The sequence below is a fragment of the Pongo pygmaeus genome, chromosome X (genome assembly GCF_028885625.2).
Source record: "Pongo pygmaeus isolate AG05252 chromosome X, NHGRI_mPonPyg2-v2.0_pri, whole genome shotgun sequence".
NCBI classification, from domain to species: Eukaryota; Metazoa; Chordata; class Mammalia; order Primates; family Hominidae; genus Pongo; species Pongo pygmaeus.
The window spans coordinates 9,930,790-9,949,145 of record NC_072396.2 but is presented as its reverse complement, the minus strand read 5'-3'; the positions used below and the strand labels follow the sequence as shown (position 1 = coordinate 9,949,145).

The 18,356-nt window shown below is 45.2% G+C and overlaps 1 protein-coding gene across 5 annotated transcripts in view; it reads right to left on the bottom strand.

Annotated features, from left to right (window-relative positions):
* TBL1X (transducin beta like 1 X-linked) overlaps positions 1-18,356 on the bottom strand; it is a 256,300-nt gene that overhangs the window by 209,629 nt on the left and 28,315 nt on the right. For all 5 annotated transcript variants that reach the window (XM_054470831.2, XM_054470830.2, XM_054470824.2 and 2 more), the window contains one exon: positions 7,995-8,064. The gene's annotated coding sequence lies outside the window, so the exon portion shown is untranslated. Of the gene's footprint in view, positions 1-7,994; positions 8,065-18,356 lie in introns of those variants that run through there.

The following is an 18,356-nucleotide window of genomic DNA, read 5'->3' as shown; positions in this document are numbered from 1 at the left end:
CAATTCTAGACCAGGCACAGTGGCTCATACCTGTAAACCCAGCACTTTGAAAGGCCGAGGTGGGCCGATCGCGTGAGCCCAAGAGTTCGACACCAGCCTGGGCAACATGGTAAAACCCCATCTCTACAAAAAATACAAAAATTAGCCAGGTGTGGTGGCGTGTGCCTGTAGTCCCAGCTACTCGGGAGGTTGAGGCAAGAGGATCACTTGAGCCCAGGAGATCAAGGCTCCAGTGAGCCATGATCACATAACTACACTCTAGCCTGGGTGACAGAGTGAGACCCTGACTCCAAAAAAAAAAAAAAAAAAGCGATTCTATACATAGAAAATGATGCTATCTGGGGTCTCATACTACCCATGTGTCTGACTTCATCCAAGCGTTCTTTCAGGCAATGTACTAGAAATCTTTTTTTTTTCTTTTTTTTTTTTTGAGACGGAGTCTCGCTTTGTCGCCTCAGCTCACTGCAACCTCCGCCTCCCGGGTTCATGCCATTCTCCTGCCTCAGCCTCCCAAGTAGCTGGGACTACAGGCACCCGCCACCACGCCCGGCTAATTTTTTGTATTTTTTCTTAGTAGAGACGGGGTTTCACCATGTTAGCCAGGATGGTTTCGATCTCCTGACCTCGTGATCCATCCGCCTTGGCCTCCCAAAGTGCTCGTGAGCCACTGCACCCGGCTTTTTTTTTTTTCTAAAAAAAAAAAAAACAAAAAACAAAAAAACAGGATACATGTGCAGAACGGGCAGGTTAATTATAAAGGTATATGTGTGTCATGGTGGTTTGCTACACCACCCTAATTAGTAGGGTGGTGCAGCACCCTACTACCTAATTAGTAGCACCATCCCTATTGACCCTCATAGTTCCCTCCCCTCATCCCCACTCCCCAACAGGCCCTGGTGTGTGTTGTTCCCCTCCCTGTGTCCATGTGTTCTCAATGTTCAACTCCCCCTTATGAGTGAGAACATGCGGTGTTTGCTTTTCTGTTTCTGTGCTAGTTTGCTGAGGATGACGGCTTCCAGCTTCATCCATGTCCCTGCAAAGGACATGATCTCATTCCTTTTTATGGCTACATAGTATTCCATGGTGCATATGTGCCACATTTTCTTTATCCAGTCTATCACTGATGGGCATTTGGGTTGGTTCCATGTCTTTGCTATTGTAAATAGTGCTGTAAGAAACATACACGTGCATGCATCTTTATAGCAGAATGATTTTTATATTCCTTTGGGTATATATCCAGAAATGGGATTACTGGGTCAAATGGTATTTCTGGTTCTGGATCCTTGAGCAATCGCCATACTGTCTTCCACAATGGTTGAACTAATTTACATTCCCACCAACAGTGTAAAAGCGTTCCTATTTCCCCACAGCCTTGCCAGCATCTATTGTTTCCTGACTTTTCAATAATCGCCATTCTGACTGGCATGAGATGGTATCTCATTGAGGTTTTGATTTGCATTTCTCTGATGATCAGTGATGTTGAGCTTTTTACCATGCTTGTTAGCTGTGTAAATGTCTTCTTTTGAGATGTGTCTGTTCATATCCTTTGCCCACTTTTTGATGGTTTTTTTTCTTGTAAATATGTTTAAGTTCCTTGCAAATTCTGGATATTAGGCCTTTGTCAGATGGGTAGATTGCAGAAGTTTTCTCCCACTCTGTAGGTTGCCTGTTCACTCTGATCATAGTCTCTTTTACTGTGCAGAAGCTCTTTAGTTGAATTAGATCCCATTTGTCAATTCTGGCTTTTGTTGCAATTGTTTTTGGTGTTTTAGTCATGAACTCTTAGCCCATGCCTATGTCATGAATGGTATTACTTAGGTTATCTTCTAGGGTTTTTATGGTTTTGGGTTTTACATTTAAGTCTTTAATCTATCTTGAGTTAATTTTTGTATAAGGTGTAAGGAAGGGGTCCAGTTTCAGTTTTCAGCATATGGCTAGCCAGTTTTCCCAGCACCATTTACTGAATAAGATCCTTTCCCCATTGCTTGTTTTTGGTGGATTTGTCAAAGATCAGATGGTTACAGATGTATGGTGTTATTTCTGAGGTCTCTGTTCTGGTCCACTGGTTTGTATGTCTGTTTTGGTACCCATACCATGCTGTTTTTGTTACTGTAACCTTGCAGTATAGTTTGAAGTCAGGTAGCATGATGCCTCCAGCTTTGTTCTTTTTGCTTAGGATTGTCTTAGCTGCACGGGATCTTCTTTGATTCCATATGAAATTTAAAATAGGTTTTTCTAATTCTGTGAAGAATGTCAACGGTAGTTTAATGGGAACAGCATTGAATCTATAAATTACTTTGGGCAATATGGCCCTTTTCATGATACTGATTCTTCCTATCCGTGAGCATGGAATGTTTTTCCATTTGTTTGTGTCCTCTCTTATTTCCTTGAGCAGTGATTTGTAGTTCTCCTTGAAGAGGTCCTTCACATCCCTTGTCACTTGTATTCCTAGGTATTTTATTCTCTTTGTGGCAATTGTCAATGGGAGTTCACTCATGATTTGTCTCTCTGCTTGCCTACTGTTGGTGTAAAGGAATGCTTGTGATTTTTGCACATTGATTTTGTATCCTGAGACATCACTGAAGTTGCTTGTCAGTTCAAGAAGTTTTTGGGCTGAGATGATAGGGTTTTCTAAATACAAAATCACGTTATCTGCAAACAGAGACAACTTGACTTCCTCTCTTCCTATTTGAATACCCCTTCTTTCTTTCTCTTGCCTGACTGCCCTGGCCAGAACTTCCAATACTATGTTGAATAGGAGTGGTGAGAGAGGGCATCCTTGTTTTGTACCAGTTTTCAAAGGGAATGCTTCCAGCTTTTGCCCATTCAGTATGATATTGGCTGTGTCTCTTCCAGGTTTTGGTATTGGGATGATGCTGGCTTCATAAAATGAGTTAGGGAGGAGTTCTTCCTTTTCAAATGTTTGGAATAGTTTCTAAAGGAGTGGTACCAGCTCCTCTGTATTTCTGGTAGAATTCAGCTGTGAATCCATTTGGTCCTGGGCTTTTTTTGGTTGCTAGGCTATTAATTACTGCCTCAATTTCAGAGCTTATTGGTCTATTCAGGGATTCAACTTCTTCCTGGTTTAGTCTTGGTAGGGTGTATGCGTGCAGGAATTTATTCATTTCTTCTAGATTTTCTAGTTTATTTGCATAGAGGTGTTTATAGTATTCTCTGATAGTAGTTTGTATTTCCGTAGGGTCAGTGGTAATATCCCCTTTATCGTTTCTTATTGTCTATTTGATTCTTCTCTCTCTTATTAGTCTAGCTAGCAGTCTATCTATTTTGTTAATTTTTTCAAAAAACCAGCTCCTGGATTCAATGATTTTTTGGAGGGTTTTTTTGTTTCTCTTATCTCCTTCGATTCTTCTCTGATCTTAGTTATTTCTTACCTTTCGCTAGCTTTTGGATTAGTTTGCTCTTGCCTCTCTAGCTCTTTTAATTGTGATGTTAGGGTGTTGATTTGAGATCTTTCTAGCTTTCTGATGTGGGCATTTAGTGCTATAAATTTCCCTATTAACACTGCTTTAGCTGTGTCCCAGAAATTCTGGTACATTATCTCTTTGTTCTCATTGGTTTCAAAGAACTACTAGATTTCTGCCTTAATGTCATTATTTACCCAGGAGTCATTCAGGAGCAGGTTGTTCAATTTCCACGAAATTATGTGGTTTTGATTGAGTTTCTTAATCCTGAGTTCTAATGTGATTGCACTGTGGTCTGAGAGACTGTCTGTCATGATTTCAGTTCTTTTGCATTTGCTGAGGAGTGTTTTACTTCCAATTGTGTGGTTGATTTTAGAATAAGTGCCATGTGGCACTGAGAAGAATGTATATTCTGTTGATTTGTGGTAGAGAGTTCTGTAGACTTCTACTAAGTCTACTTGATCCAGATCTGAGTTCGAGTCCTGAATATCCTTGTTAATTTTCTGTCTCACTGACCTAATACTGACAGTGGGGTGTTAAAGTCTCCCCCTATTATTGTGTGGGAGTCTAAGTCTCTAAGAACTTATTTTATGAATCTGGGTGCTCCTGTATTGGGTGCATATATATATATTTAAAATAGTTAGTTCTTCTTGTTGAATTGTTCCCTTTACCATTATGTAATGCCCTTCTTTGTCTGTTTTTATTTTTATTTTTGTTGGTTTAAAGTCTATTTTGTCAGAGACTAGGATTGCAACCCCTGCTTTTTTTTTTTTTTTTTTTTTTTTTGCTTTCCATTTGCTTGGTGAATTTTCCTCCATCCCTTTATTTTGAGCCTGTGTGTGTCTTTGCATGTAAGATGGGTCTCCTGAATACAGCACACCGATGAGTCTTGACTCCTTATCCAATTTGCTAGTCTGTATCTTTTAATTGGGGCATTTAGCCCATTTACATTTAAGGTTAATATCGTTATGTGTGAATTTGATCCTGTCATCATGATGCTATTTGGTTATTTTGTACATTAGTTGATGCAGTTTCTTTGTAGTGTCATTGGTCTTTATATTTTCATGTGTTTTTGCAGTGGCTAGTACCAGTTTTTCCTTACCATATTTAGTGCTTCTTTCAGGAGACACTGCAGGGCAGGCCTGGTGGTAATAAAATCCCTCAGCATTTGCTTGTCTGGAAAGGATTTTATAGGAAGCTTAGTTTGGCTGGATATAAAATTATGAGTTGAAAATTCTTTTCTTTAAGAATGTTGAATATTGGCCCCCAATCTCTTCTGGCTTGTAGAGTTTCTTCTTCTGTAGAGAAGTCCATTGTCAGTCTGATGGGCTTCCCTTTGTAGGTGACCTAGCCTTTCTCTTTGGCTGCCCTTAGTTTTATCCTTCTTTCGACCTTGGAGAATCTGATGATTATGTGTCTTGGGGTTGATCATCTCATAGGGTATCTTAATGGTGTTCCCAGCATTTCCTGAATTTGCAGGTTGGCCTGTCTTGGTAGTTTGGGGAAGTTCTCCTGGATAATATCCTGAAGTGTGTCTTCCAGCTTGTTTCTATTCTCCCCATCTCCTTCTGGTACTCCACTCAATCATAGGTTCGGTCTTTTTATGAGGTCCCATATTTCTGGTAGGCTTTGTTCATTCTTTTTTCTCTATTCTTGTCTGCATGTCTTATTTCAGCAAGGTGGTCTTCAAACTCTGATATCCTTTCTCCCGCTTGGTCGATTCAGCTGTTGATACTTGTTTATGCTTCATGATACTTGTGTGTGCTTCACAAAGTTCTCGTGCTGTGTTTTTCAGCTCCATCAGGTTGCTTATGTTCCTCTCTAAACTGGTTATTCTAGTTAGCAATTCCTCTAACCTTTTATCAAGGTTCTTAGCTTCTTTGAATTAGGTTAGAACATGCTCCTTTAGCTCATTGTAGTTTTTTATAACCCATCTTCTGAAGCCTACTTCTGTCAATTCATCCATCTGATCCTCCATCCAGTCCTGTGCCCTTGATGGAGAGACGTAATAATTTGGAGGAGAAGAGGTACTCTGGCCTTTTGGGTTTTCAGCATTTTTTCATTGATTCTTTCTCATCTTCGTGAGTTTGTCTAATTTCAGTCTTTGAGGCTGCTACCCTTGGATGAGATTTTTGTGGGGACCTTTTATTTGATTGTTGTTGTTGATGCTGTTGTTGTCACTTTCTGCTTGTTTTTCTTTGAGTAGTCCAGTCCCTCTTCTGTAGGGCTGCTGCAGTTTGCTGGTGGTTCACCTTCAGGCCTTACTCACATCTGATTCGCTCCCATGCCTGAAGATGTCATTCAAGGACGCTGGAGAGCAGCAAAGATGGGTGCCTACTCCTTCTTCTGGGACCTCTGACCTCAAGGGGCACCAACCTGATGCCAGTAGGATCGCTCCTGTATAGGGTATCTGACAAGCCCTGTTGAAGGCCCTCACCACCCAGTTGGATGGCACAGGGAGCAGGACCTGTTTAATGGAGCACTCTGTCCCTTGGTGGAGAGGGTGTGTTTTGCTTGGGGGAAACCCACCCGTCTGGGCTGTCCAGATTCCTTGGAACTACCAGGAGGAAAAGCTAAGTCTGCTGGTCAGCAGAGACTGTGGCCACCCCTCCCCTATGGGCTGAGGTCCAGGAGATCCGAATTCTGTCCCTTAGCCTCTGGCTGGAGTTATTGGAGATCCTGCAGGGAAGCCCCCCCCCACACCCCAACTAAGAAAGGATGGGTCGGGATTGGGCCTGAGGAGGAACTCTAGCCGCAGACTGCCACAGCCAGTGTGTTGGGCTGTGGGGACAAGTCTTGGGACCAAGCTGTCCAGCCTCCCTGGCTCTAGCAGGGGAAAAGCGTAGCCTGTAGCTATAGAAATGGGTGCCACCCTTCCCCCTGTCCACGGAGCTTAACATGTTAGGCAGTTGCCAGTGCCAGTGCTGGCTGCTACCCCTCCCTGCGGGAGTTCAAAGGGCTTAGACAGCAGGCAGCTGCAGCTGGTACTGGTCACCCCTCCCCGAGGAGTTTGGTAAGCTTAAGCAGATTCCAGCTGAGAGGCTGTAAGAATCTGTGTGTTACGGGGCTGGGACGCGAGGCCCCAGTGGCATGGGTTCACAAGTGGGATCTTCCAATCCGTGGGTTTCACAGTTCTGTGGAAAAGCAGTTTCCCCGGCTGGGTAGCGCGCTCACTCACCGCCTGCCTTATCTGGGGTGAGGGGGTTCCCCTTCCCCATGTGACTCTAAGGTGGGCCGCCACACCACACTGTTCTTCCTTCTCTCTGTGGGTCACGCCAGCCTTCTAGTCAATTTTGATGAGAGAACCCGGATACCTTGGTTGCTGATGAAGGATTCACACGCTTATTATGGTCTTTTCTGATGGGAGCCTCCGAACACCGTGGCTTCTAGTTGGCCATCTTGGCCCCGCCCTCCGTAAAATGTTTTTAAATTCACTGATTTGAGTTCTGGAGACTTGGAAGTCCAAGATCAATCAGCCTACATGGTGATGACCTTCGCGAGTTCTGCAGGCTGAGAAGTTCACAATTAAGGCACCAGCAGGATTGATTATTTGGTGAGGGATGTTCTCTGATTCCTTCCAACGTGGCACCTTGTCGCTGTAGCATCCAGAGGGCAGAGGGGAGGAACACTGTGTCTTCACATAGCAGCAAGTGGAAGGGCAAGAGACTAGAAATCTTAATTCTTTCAAAAAAGCTTTAGAAAGGTCTTGAACAGCAGAGATGAAAGAAATAAAAATGGTCCCTGCCCTCTAGGAACTTACTATGTGTTTACATCCACGAAGCAATTGGAGAGAGTAGTCTATTAGGGACATGGCTTTGGAGCAAGACAGAAATGAATGTGAACCCCAGTTCTGCTCCTTGCCAGCTGGTAAGTACCCCATGTTTCTGGAGGAGAGGTTCTACATGTATGGGAAGAAAGGCGAGAAGCTCAGCAGCCTGCACTCAAGACTAGCATCATAAGCAAAGCTGGGCGGGAGGAGCAGGAACACCAGCTGCCTGCACAGGCACTGAACAGAGAAGATGAGATTGACACATAATGGGTGGCCCCGTGATGGACAGCTTAAACTGGAGGAGGCATTTGACTGAGCAGCCAGTGAGGAAGCAGGGCTGGTCTTGAGCAAGACAAGTGTGTAAGTGTGAAGGAGATCCACCTGTCTATCAATTTTCTGGGTCCACAAAAAAATGTCAAAAGAAAACAGGTGAAGTTACATTTAATAATACATTCTATTTTACTCCACGTATCCAAGTGATCATTTCAACATGTAAACTGTATTACATTATCAATAAGATATCTTGCTTTCTTTTTGAACTAAGTCTTTGAAATCCAGTGTGTATTTTATACTTCTACAAGGCATTTCAATCTAGACTGGCCACATTTCAAAGCACTCCACAGCCACATGTGGCCCATGGCTACCATACTGGAAATTGCAAAGCTATAAGGCAACAAAATTATCCAAGGAACTCCCAGAGGAGGCTATAGGCTATGGGAGAAGGGGCGGAGGGCGGAGGGGAGGAAATCTCACAGGAAAGAATTTCCAACAAGGCAAGAAGAGGGAAGTAAAATTTGCTGTACCTTTCACGGTGGGCCTGGTGCTCTGCGAGGCATCTGATATGGTATGATTTTCTTCCACCCTCACGGAAATCTGGAAGAAACAGTAAAATAGCAGCAGTGTCACATACCTGAAAACAGCATAATAGTACGTCAATAATAAAGTCAGTATTATCCCATTTTGTTGTGCTAAAAACAAAGCATGATGAGGTTCACAAACCTGCAGGTGGCAAGACTCGGCCCAGGGCATTCCAAAGCTCAAAAGTCCCTTCCTTGTCACCAGGGGGACCCCAGAGTCCACCATTGCAGTAGCCTTTGGCATTAGCTCCCTGAACTGCAACAGTGGAGAAGGCAGCCCCCAGGGGTCCTCACAGGTCACCATGGTCCAAGGAGCAAGAGAAGCACAGCTTTGCCATCTCACTGAGGCCCAAACTCAATCATCAAGCTGAGTCCCTCACCACAGCCCAGTGCCACAAGGTGCTAAGCTCACCCATGTTCACAGTGACTCTTCTGACGATGGATGCCAACAATAGTATGTTTTGCACACTCACTCTGAGTGACATGGGAATAGAGAACTTTGCATGTATTGCCTGTCAAACTCCAAAGTCAATCAAGACAGATGTTACTATGCCCAACTTGCTCTCGGTCGCACCACTAGGATGGGTGGGGACTGAAACCCACGTCAGTCTGACTGCAAAGTCCTTGTACTTGACCCTTATGCTATGAGGTCTCCTCTCATGACCCCTTGAAACAGTCCTGTGTACTGTCCAGCTAAACTGTCCTACGTGGTGAGAAGAAAATGAAAGAGGATTGGGGCATCCAGGGCTTCCCACAGACTCGCAGAGCTTCTGGATGTTAGCCCTACTGACATTTGAGGCCAGGTGGTCTTGGTTGTTGTGAGGCCGCCCTGTGCACTGTGGGATGTTCAGCAGTATCCCTGCTCTCCATCCATTAGATGACAGTAGCACTCCTTAACCCAGTGTGACAACCAAAACTGTCTCCAGACATTGCCGAGTGTCCCCTGGGGAACAAAAATTACCTTTCTGGTTGAAAAGCAATGCACAGAAATCCCCCACCTTCCCTGGCAGATGTTAGGATGGGTTGTGCATGCTCTGGGCACAAGGCCCTGCCACACTCAAGTGTCTCAGCTCCCTCACAGCACTTGCAAGATTCTCAATTCCCACACCACCGCTACTGCAGGAGCCCCAGGAGGGGCACCCACCACAATTGGGTAGGTGCAGGTTCTGTTTGGAGAGTAGTTTTTTTTTGTTTGTTTGAGACGGAGTCTTGCTCTTGTTGCTCAGGCTGGAGTGTAGTGGCGTGATCTCGGCTCACTGCAACCTCCGCCTCCTGGGTTCGAGCCATTCTCCTGCCTCAGCCTCCCGAGTAGCTGGGATTACAGGCACCTGCCACCACACCCGGCTAATATTTTGTATTTTTAGTAGAGACGGGGTTTCATCATGTTGGCCAGGCTGGGCTCGAACTCCTGACCTCAGGTGATCTGCCCGCCTCGGCCTCCCAAAGTGCTGGAATTACAGGTGTGAGCCACCGCACCCGGATGCTTTTTTTTCCTTTCTTTTTTTTTTTTTTTTTTTTTTTTTGAGACAGGGTCTTCCTTTGCTGGCCAGGCTATAGTGCAGTGGTGCCATCATGGCTCACTGCAGCCTCCAACTCCTGAGCTCAAGTGATCCTCCTGCTTCAGCCTCCCATGTTGCTGGGACCACAGGCATACACCACCATGCCTGGCTAATTTTTTTAAGAGATGGGGTCTTGTTATGTTGCCCATGCTAATCTTGAACTCCTGGGCTCAAGCAATCCTCCCGTCTCAGCCTCCCAAAGCACTGGGATCACAGGTGTGAGCCACGGCACCCAGCCAAGAGCAGTTCTTTTTTTTTTTTTGGAGATAGGATTTTGCTCTTGTTGCCCAGGCTGGAGTGCAATGGCCCGATCTCAGCTCACTGCAACCTCCACCTCCCAGGTTCAAATGAGATTCTCCTGCCTCAGCTTCCCAAGTAGCTGGGGTTACAGGTGCCTGCCACCACGCCCGGCTAATTTTTGTATTTTTAGTAGAGACGGGGTTTCACCATGTTGGCCAAGCTGGTCTCGAACTCCTGACCTCAGGTGATCCACCTGCCTCGGCCTCCCTAAGTGCTGGGATTACAGGCATGAGCCACTGCACCTAGCCAGAGCAGCTCTTAAGAATTCTGACATCAAATGAAACAGCCTTGACTCAAGATGACCATGCGTTCTTTCTGGGGTCAACGTTTGTCCCTTTATGTGATGATCTTGGCCAGCTTGTGGCTGAAACAGGATGCGAACATTTTAATTGGATGGCCCCCTTGACCAGCAGTAATAGTTCTGTTCCTCTCTCGGCCTCACAAACATCAGCGTTTTTTATTCACTCTTTCCCCTTTCTCCTCCGACCTATCCCTATGTGGCTGCCCACTGGTACAATGACGAGTAACTTCCATTACCAGGGACAGCACTCTCTTTCATCTTTTCATTGTCTTTCCCCTCCCTGTAATGACTAGCGGGTGAGGTCCTCAGGTCGCATCAAGGGCGAGCGGGTCTCTAGCATGTATGTGACTCTGCAATGGACAGCGGTGGTGACAAACATCTCAATCTATGACCCTCTTTCAGGGGTTCTGGGAAGGACACTGATCACGTTGGCATAGTCTAGCCACAGACAATCAGGACACCCAACCATGAGAAAGGGCAGTGGGAACCAAGGAACACGTAAGAAGGCTCTATTGCACCATGTTAATGTCAGTGACCAGGGCTGTCCACCATTCAGCCACAGCCTGTCACCCATGAGCGCCTCCACAGGGGCTGCTCCTCAAAAAAGCCACTGCACTGCTCTCTGCATCAAGGGAGCCAAGGAGGCAGAGCCTGCTGGAGGGGAGACATTCCAGAACCCCTACCCAAGCCCAAGACCCCAAGCAAGGGGGGCGTCTCCCTGGGCAAAGCAGCCTGATAGATGTGGAACACAGCAAAGCCTCCTCTGTCTCATCATTAATGTCCCAACTGCCTTGGGCTCAGATCTCAGCACTGTGCAACTCAAAGGGGAAACCAAGCTCACGGACAGCACGCAAACCCTAACTGCAAATAGGGAAACTCCCTCCTCCTTGTCCCCAATGGGCACTAGAGTCGGGGGGCATGTGATTCCCCTACAGGCTTGCTCCAAGACAGTGAACTCAAGGAGCAGCCAGGCTCCTGCGGTCTCTGCAGACTTGTCAGATACTCGCGAAGAAGGCAAGAGCTGGATCAGCACCTGCTGTGGCTCTCAGTGCTCCTGAACAAACTGCTGGGAGCCCTGGCCCAGCTCAGCCCTCTAGGGCTCAGCCACAGAGCTGCCAGGCCTTTGCTCAGGGCTGCATGCTGCACATCCATCACTTCGTTTATCAAGGAGCTGTCAGGGAAAGCAGATTCCTCATTAATGTTCTCCAGGGCCTATAGGTTTCCAGCCTTATTCATTCAGGGCAAGCTCAAAGGCAGGCCTAAAAACCCTCTTTCCAGCTAGAATTCAATGCATGCTGCTCACGGTCACTCTGACTCACTTCGACAGCCATCTGAAAACAGAGGACGCTGTCCTCTTCCTTCTTTGACTTATAAAATGAGTAACGGAGCAGCTTAAATGAGGGCCTATCTTTGTTCTCATAACACACTGATTATGTCAATGACCTTTACTGATAAAACTATGTGTAGGTATCCACGTTATTGAAGCGACCCAGACAGAGAACAGAAATCAAATCATTATTTGAACAAAAGACAAAAAAAGAAAAATTAATTTGTATCAAATTTTAAAAGCGCGCTAGCTGGGAGGAAATAGCAGGAAAGGGAAAATAAGCCTGGCACAGTGGCTCATGCATGCTTGTAATCCCAGCACTTTGGGAGGCTGGAGCAGGAGGATCACTTGAGCCCAGGAGTTCCAGACCAGCCTGGGAAACTTAGCGAGACCCCATCTCAAAAGAAAGAGAAGAAAGAGAGGAGGAGGAAGGAGGGGAAGGAGGGAGGGAGGGAGAGAGAGAGAGGGGAGGAGAGGGAGGGAGACGGAGGGAGACAGAGAGAGAAAGAGAGAGAGAGAAAGAAAAAAGAAAGAAATGAGGGAGGGAGGGAGGAAAAAGAGAGAGAGGGAGGAAGGGAGGGAGGGAGGGAGGGAGGAAGGGAGGAACACGCTAATCTCGATCCCCTGGACTCAAGCAATCCTCCTGTCTCAGCCTCCCAATGGAAGCCTTCTAAATGGAAGCACACTGTTTTGGGTATCCATAGATATGAAGAGAAAGTTTGAAATGCCCACCAACTATCTGTGATTAGCACCTACATTTGTGTTACTCGTGGCCAATGTAGCTTTCAAGTTTATGACACGTAACATCCCCTGAGCTTAACTACCTGGTTGCTAATGACATCACCGTATTTGTTATGTCAGGGTTCCTTTTGCTAATTGCTCTTGTGGGCTTCAGGCTTTCTCTGTGTAAGTCTTTTTTTTTTAAGATGGAGTCTGGCTGTGTCCCCCAGGCTGGAGTGCAATGGCAGGATGTTGCCTGACTGCAACCTCCACCTCCTGGGTTCAAGTGATTCTCCTGCCTCAGCCTCCCTAGTAGCTGGGACTACAGGCACACAACACCACACCCAGCTAATTTTTGTATTTTTTGTAGAGACAAGGTTTCACCATGTTGCCCAGGCTGGTCTCGAGCCCCTGGGCTCAAGTTAACCCCCCGCCTCGGCTTTCCAAAGTGTTAGGATTACAGGCGTGATATCTTTAATGACAAGAACTGTGTGTGTTTGGTTTTAAGACCAAGTGGAGCCCTGATGGTTACATGTCCAACCAAAGGTTATTTAATATTCCCATCACTTCAGATGCTATAATCATAAGTGTGTCATCTGTCCTTGAAACATGTTTTCAACGACGGAATTTTTAAATACAGGACTTGAGTTTTCAGCACTCTCAAAATCAGAAGGAAAAGGAAAGAGTTGTCCAGAAAAAGCTCATTCTCATGGTGATGAGTTTAAACAACCTTAACTATAGACAGACAACCACCGTCCTCTCATAAACCCAACAATCCACTTCATCTCTTGGTTCCCTTTCCACCCTCATTTGGGGTAGGAACGTCTGATCCAATCAACCAGGTGAGAATCATCTCCATGATTCCTCATGCCGCTGACCGGCTTCCATTACGGGTCTAATCATCTTCTGGATGAGAGATAGTGGATTTCTCTCAGCAAGCAAAACACAGGCGTTCTCCTCATTTCAAACAGCATTACTGCACCTTTAAAAGATTCCACTGAATTGAACCCTAAGAGGCTGCCAGCATTTGACCAGTTTTAATTTAAAAGAGCCAGTGTCATTTGGTTCAATCTAATGTGGGTGCAAAATAATTGATATGTACAACTGAAGTCAAAAGTTTGGTTTACAACTGTGTCAGCCCTGGGGGAGAGGGCAAGACTCTCATATCCTTTCCAGAAAGACAAGAGTTGCAAATCCACGGTGCTCCTTTGGAGATGCCTCCCCACTCCCAGCCCCCTATAATCCCTGAGCAAGGCCCTCTGGCTGTAAGCAAGGGGCACTCTTTGCTCTAGGGTTCTCTGGCTTGTTGGCCAAAACCTTATCAGTTATGCATTGTGGTGTGGAGCTTTCCCTACTCAGTCGCCACCTCTCTTTCATCTCCTCAGGCCATGTCCCCAATTTAAACACTTGTACCCCGACTCCTCCTCACCGCACGCTTTCCAGAGGGCCAAACAGATACGCTGGCTTTCATGGTGACTTCTTCAAAATCTCTCCCAAAATATCAATGTGTATTGTGTATACACACTATCAACACTACACTATGTATACACATACAGCCAAGCCTTGTTATTTATGGATTCCGTGTCTGTGAATTTGCCTATTGGCTAACATTTATTTGTAGCTCCAAAATCAGTACCTGCAGCGCTTTCATAGTCATTCTCAAACATGCAGAGCGCGGCTGTGTCACCAAATGCACATGTTCCCAGCTGAGGGTGAACAAGGCTCTCACTCCGTAAATAAGTGTCCTTTTCGCAGTCTATTCACAGTGCCAGTTTTTTGAAATGTTGTAGTTTCTGGGTGACTTTGCTGCTTAAAATGGCCCCCAGATGCTGCAGTGCTGTCTCATGTCCTGAAGCACAAGGCTGGGATGCGTCTTATGGGGAAAATACGTGCGTTAGATGAGGTTCGGCCAGGCGTGAGTCACAGTGCTGTTGGCGTGAGTGCAATGTAAAGGAACCAACAGAAACACACAATAGAAACACATACAACAAAGTTATGCACTGATTGCTTGACAACAACATTGTGACCAGAGGTTCGCAGAAGCCTCACTGTGTATTTTCCCTGGGGTGATGCTTTCTATAAAGTCTCAGCGACTTTACAGAACATAGCTCCAGTGAATAATGGGAATCAAGTGTACACGTGTACAACATGAAGATGCAGCTATCCCAGTAATCTCTGTTGGACCTAAAAAAAAGAAACCGAAACCCATCTTGCTGCATTTTCACATTCCGTAGACATCCCTGAATGACCTGTCATTAACCCCTCTCCCTTATGCACCATTTCTCCTGCTCCTCTGCCCTCGACGGTTCCTGCCTCTTCTCTACTAAATCAGGGCTACATACTTGTAGGATAGCTGCGCTCCATCACAGAGAAGCCTCTCTGCCCATAGCCCTTTTATGCAGGTGAAATTTGATTAAAATGAACGTCAAGGGCAGCTGTGAACGGAAAAAGCCAGGGCCAAAGAGAAATTGCAGGCAATGAGGGACAGACATGAACCTTTCCCTCTGTAGACTGATAGCTCTTGAGCCCATCCCACACACGAGGGCCCAACAGCCCCCTTCAATTCCTATGACTCAGCATCTCTCAGGAGCAGCTCTGGTGTTTGTCTCCATGTTTTATGTGGGAAATGGATGGAAAAAATGTAGTATCCAGGGCGAGAAGCAAGCGTTGGTTATGAAACAGCATGTCAACTCCTCCTTCCTGTTTTACAACTCCTCTAAGACCTGATGTGGAAACGTTTCCAAGAAAGCAAATGAGCAAAAACAAAAACTCAAGACCGAAATTTCTCTTGTAATGTGAGTGATCCTAACAATGAACCAAATAGATTTTAACACGTCCACCTTCATGGAGAATTGTTCTAGCCCGAATTCTAAAAGGACCAAATGTATCAGGCAGGAAGGAATCCTTTAAAAAGAGATCAAAGCCTACTTAAGCAAATTCACAAAAGATGACCAATTTTCAATGAAGATCCTCAAGTTAAATATTTTTAAAATACTTTTTTTAAAAAACTTTTTTTTGAAGTTGAAGAAGACTATGAGTTGATTCTCCAAGGACTTTAAAGGAAAACACCTGTCACCATGTTTAAAGGCAACACCTGTCACCATGGTTCAAGCTTATATAGCTTCCAAAGAGAACTAAGATAATGAGATAAAGGTAATCGTATTCCTTACCTCCATTTAGACTAAGTGTCTGAACTTGATTTTCTCTGATAGGGTCTAAGTTGGCATTTAATTATGTCAGACGCACATGAGTAGATAACCAAGAAGTACCCTCAGACCCTATAAGACAACCCTAGAGTATGGAATATGCTGGAATGTTCTGGCAAATTCTCTTCTGGAATTTGGTTCCTCTCTTTCTTGGTTCCTGTTCAAGGCAGTTGAGTCACTGTAAGTTCAGTCAACATAATAATTATACAAATCCTCTGTGGTGCCAAGTGAAGATCCCAAAGACAACGCTGTAGCCACTGGACCGCACCACATGCAGCTCTCAGCACTGGCAGTGGCGGCATGATCCCCCACAGCTCCACCAATTCAGATCAAGGGCTGTGAACAGTCTCGAAGATGAATCACAGTGTGGTGCTAAAACAACCTCAGAGAACGTTTGTCTCAAGCTCTGAGATGACAGAAAAAAAGAGACAATTCCTGTATTTTCCTGGGACCAGTGTCACAGGGGTGGTTAGGGACAGCATCAGGACTAAACTCAACATTTCTGTTCCCATGAGAGGGTTCCTTCCAGGAAAAGAGCCAGTATATCAAACAACAACAAAAATTTACAATTATGCGGGTTGTTTTTTGGTTTTGTTTTTTTTTTTGGTTTTTTTTTTGAGACAAGGTCTCACTCCAGTTGCCCAGGCTGAAGTGCAGTGGCATGATTTCAGGATCTCAGCTCACTGCAGCCTCGACTTTCCAGGTTCAGGTGATCCTGCCACCCCAGCCTCCCAAGTAGCTGGGACCAGGCACATATCACCACACCTGGCTAATTTTCTGTATTTTTAATAGAGATGGAATGTCACCATCTTGCCCAGGCTGGTCTCCAACTCATGGGTCCAAGCAATCCGCCCACCTCAGCTTCCCAAAGTGCTTGGGTTATAGGCATGAGCCATCACGCCCAGCCTAAATGGGTGTCCTTTGATTTAATCCAGGCAATCATAGATGAGTCCTGGAACTCAAATTGGGCTTACATAACCCCAATTTCCAAACAAGTGAATCAACAAATCCCCAAAAGTCTCCATTTCATTTTATACATGCTGTACAAGTGGGCCGAGAGAACAGGTCCCCTGCAAGAAGTTAGACTTCCTGGAGGAGCCAGGCAGGAAAATCAGAATCCTCTCCCTCTTGATGAAATGAGACAATCTTCCAAGGGACTTAGAGATTGCTTATGTGATAATGCCAGTTCCTGTTCCCTAAGGCACAGCGTAGCAAGTGGGAAAACATCACCTCCATTGAGCATAAAGAGTTCCTAGAAAGCATTCTGGCAAGTAGAATTGAGACTCTGCCCTATGGCACTGATAAGAGGCAGGTGGAGGGAAATGACCAGCAGAATATCTCTCTATCACACTCCCAGTCACATAGTAATGCACTACATTCATCACTGGCTCAGAAACCCAGCCAATGCCAAAATCGCATTGCTTGTCCTCAAAAGCATGTCTTCTAGCACATTCCCAAATGGTTTCATCCTTCCATTCCTTCCTCCCCTACACCTACACACACACACACACACACACACACACACACACACACACAAACCCTCTAGCCCCAGTCTCAACAATATTCCACTCCCTGCATCTGATACCACGCACCTTGTATCACCGTGCCATCAATCAATCAACAAAACGTCTTGGTACAGAGGCATACAGAACAGAAAGGGAAGTTTGATTCCTTCTTATGTTGCCTCTAGCTCAAGGCCTCTGGCACAAGTCACAAACACCACAGACCTCCACAAAATGCTCACACCAGCTGAGGTAAGGGCTCCCTTTCCAAAAACGGACACTGGTTTTCTCACTACTAAAATTTGACTTTAAAGAGGCTGGCTCATTTTAATGTAAATATTCTTTAGACAAAACGTGATTAGAAATTACCAAGACTGGTAGCATAATGACATCTGAAACTGTTAGTCCTGCACTTGGAAAAGTGGCAGTTAAAAAAAGCACAACATGGCTTTCTCATTTTTTTAATGAAGCCAAGTCCTCCTTCTAATTTAGTTCATATACTTCTATTTTCATCTTCCCTTTTACTACGCGTGAATTTTTAGGTCATCTGCTTGTCAGACACACCAGCTTAGTGTCTTAACAGCCAAGGGGATGAGAGGTAAGTTAATAAATTAGTAAAAAGAGCAACTGAAGGATGGACTCTGTTCCTCTCCCTGCATCCCACAAACCACTAAGCGTCCTTCCCACATGGGGAGCCAAGAAGAACAGAAGCCTTGGTCTCACAACTACTCCATGTACACAAGGAGAACCACTTCAGCGAATCAATACTAACACCCCCTTAAAGAAGTATTTCATAACAAAGTTATTTCTATAACTTGCTAGTAGCCCCCAGAGGCAATACTTGGCTGATCTGAGCATAGCAAATTTCAGGTGACACAGCATCCTCCATAGAAATGCTTCTCGCATGCTGTGTACAATTCAGGTGGGGAATGGAGAAGCTTTAACTCCCTGAATTGTACTTCTGTTGTCCTATCAGCAAGCAATTCTTGATTTTTTTTTAAATATCTGAAACATTTCAATCACCAAAACAACTTGAGGGTAGGAGAAGAAAGGAGGCTGTCAGCTTGCCAATGACAAGGACCTTTTCTCCTAATTGCCACACAGAAACCGAACATCAATATGCCAACCATTCAGCCCCAAAAGCCTAGAAACAGGATTTATAGCAAGGTATAAAAGGCCGGTCCACAGATACTTGATAAATGAGTCTTTAACCACAGAGCGCAACTCACATTGCAATTGATACCATTAGCAACTGACTGATCATTATGGTATGCTGGGTACTGTGCAGAGTAGAAACAAAATACAAAGCATGATCACTGCTATTAAGAACTCACTGGCCACTAGCTGGGTGTGGTGGTATGCACCTGTAGTCTCAGCTACTCGGGTGGCTGAG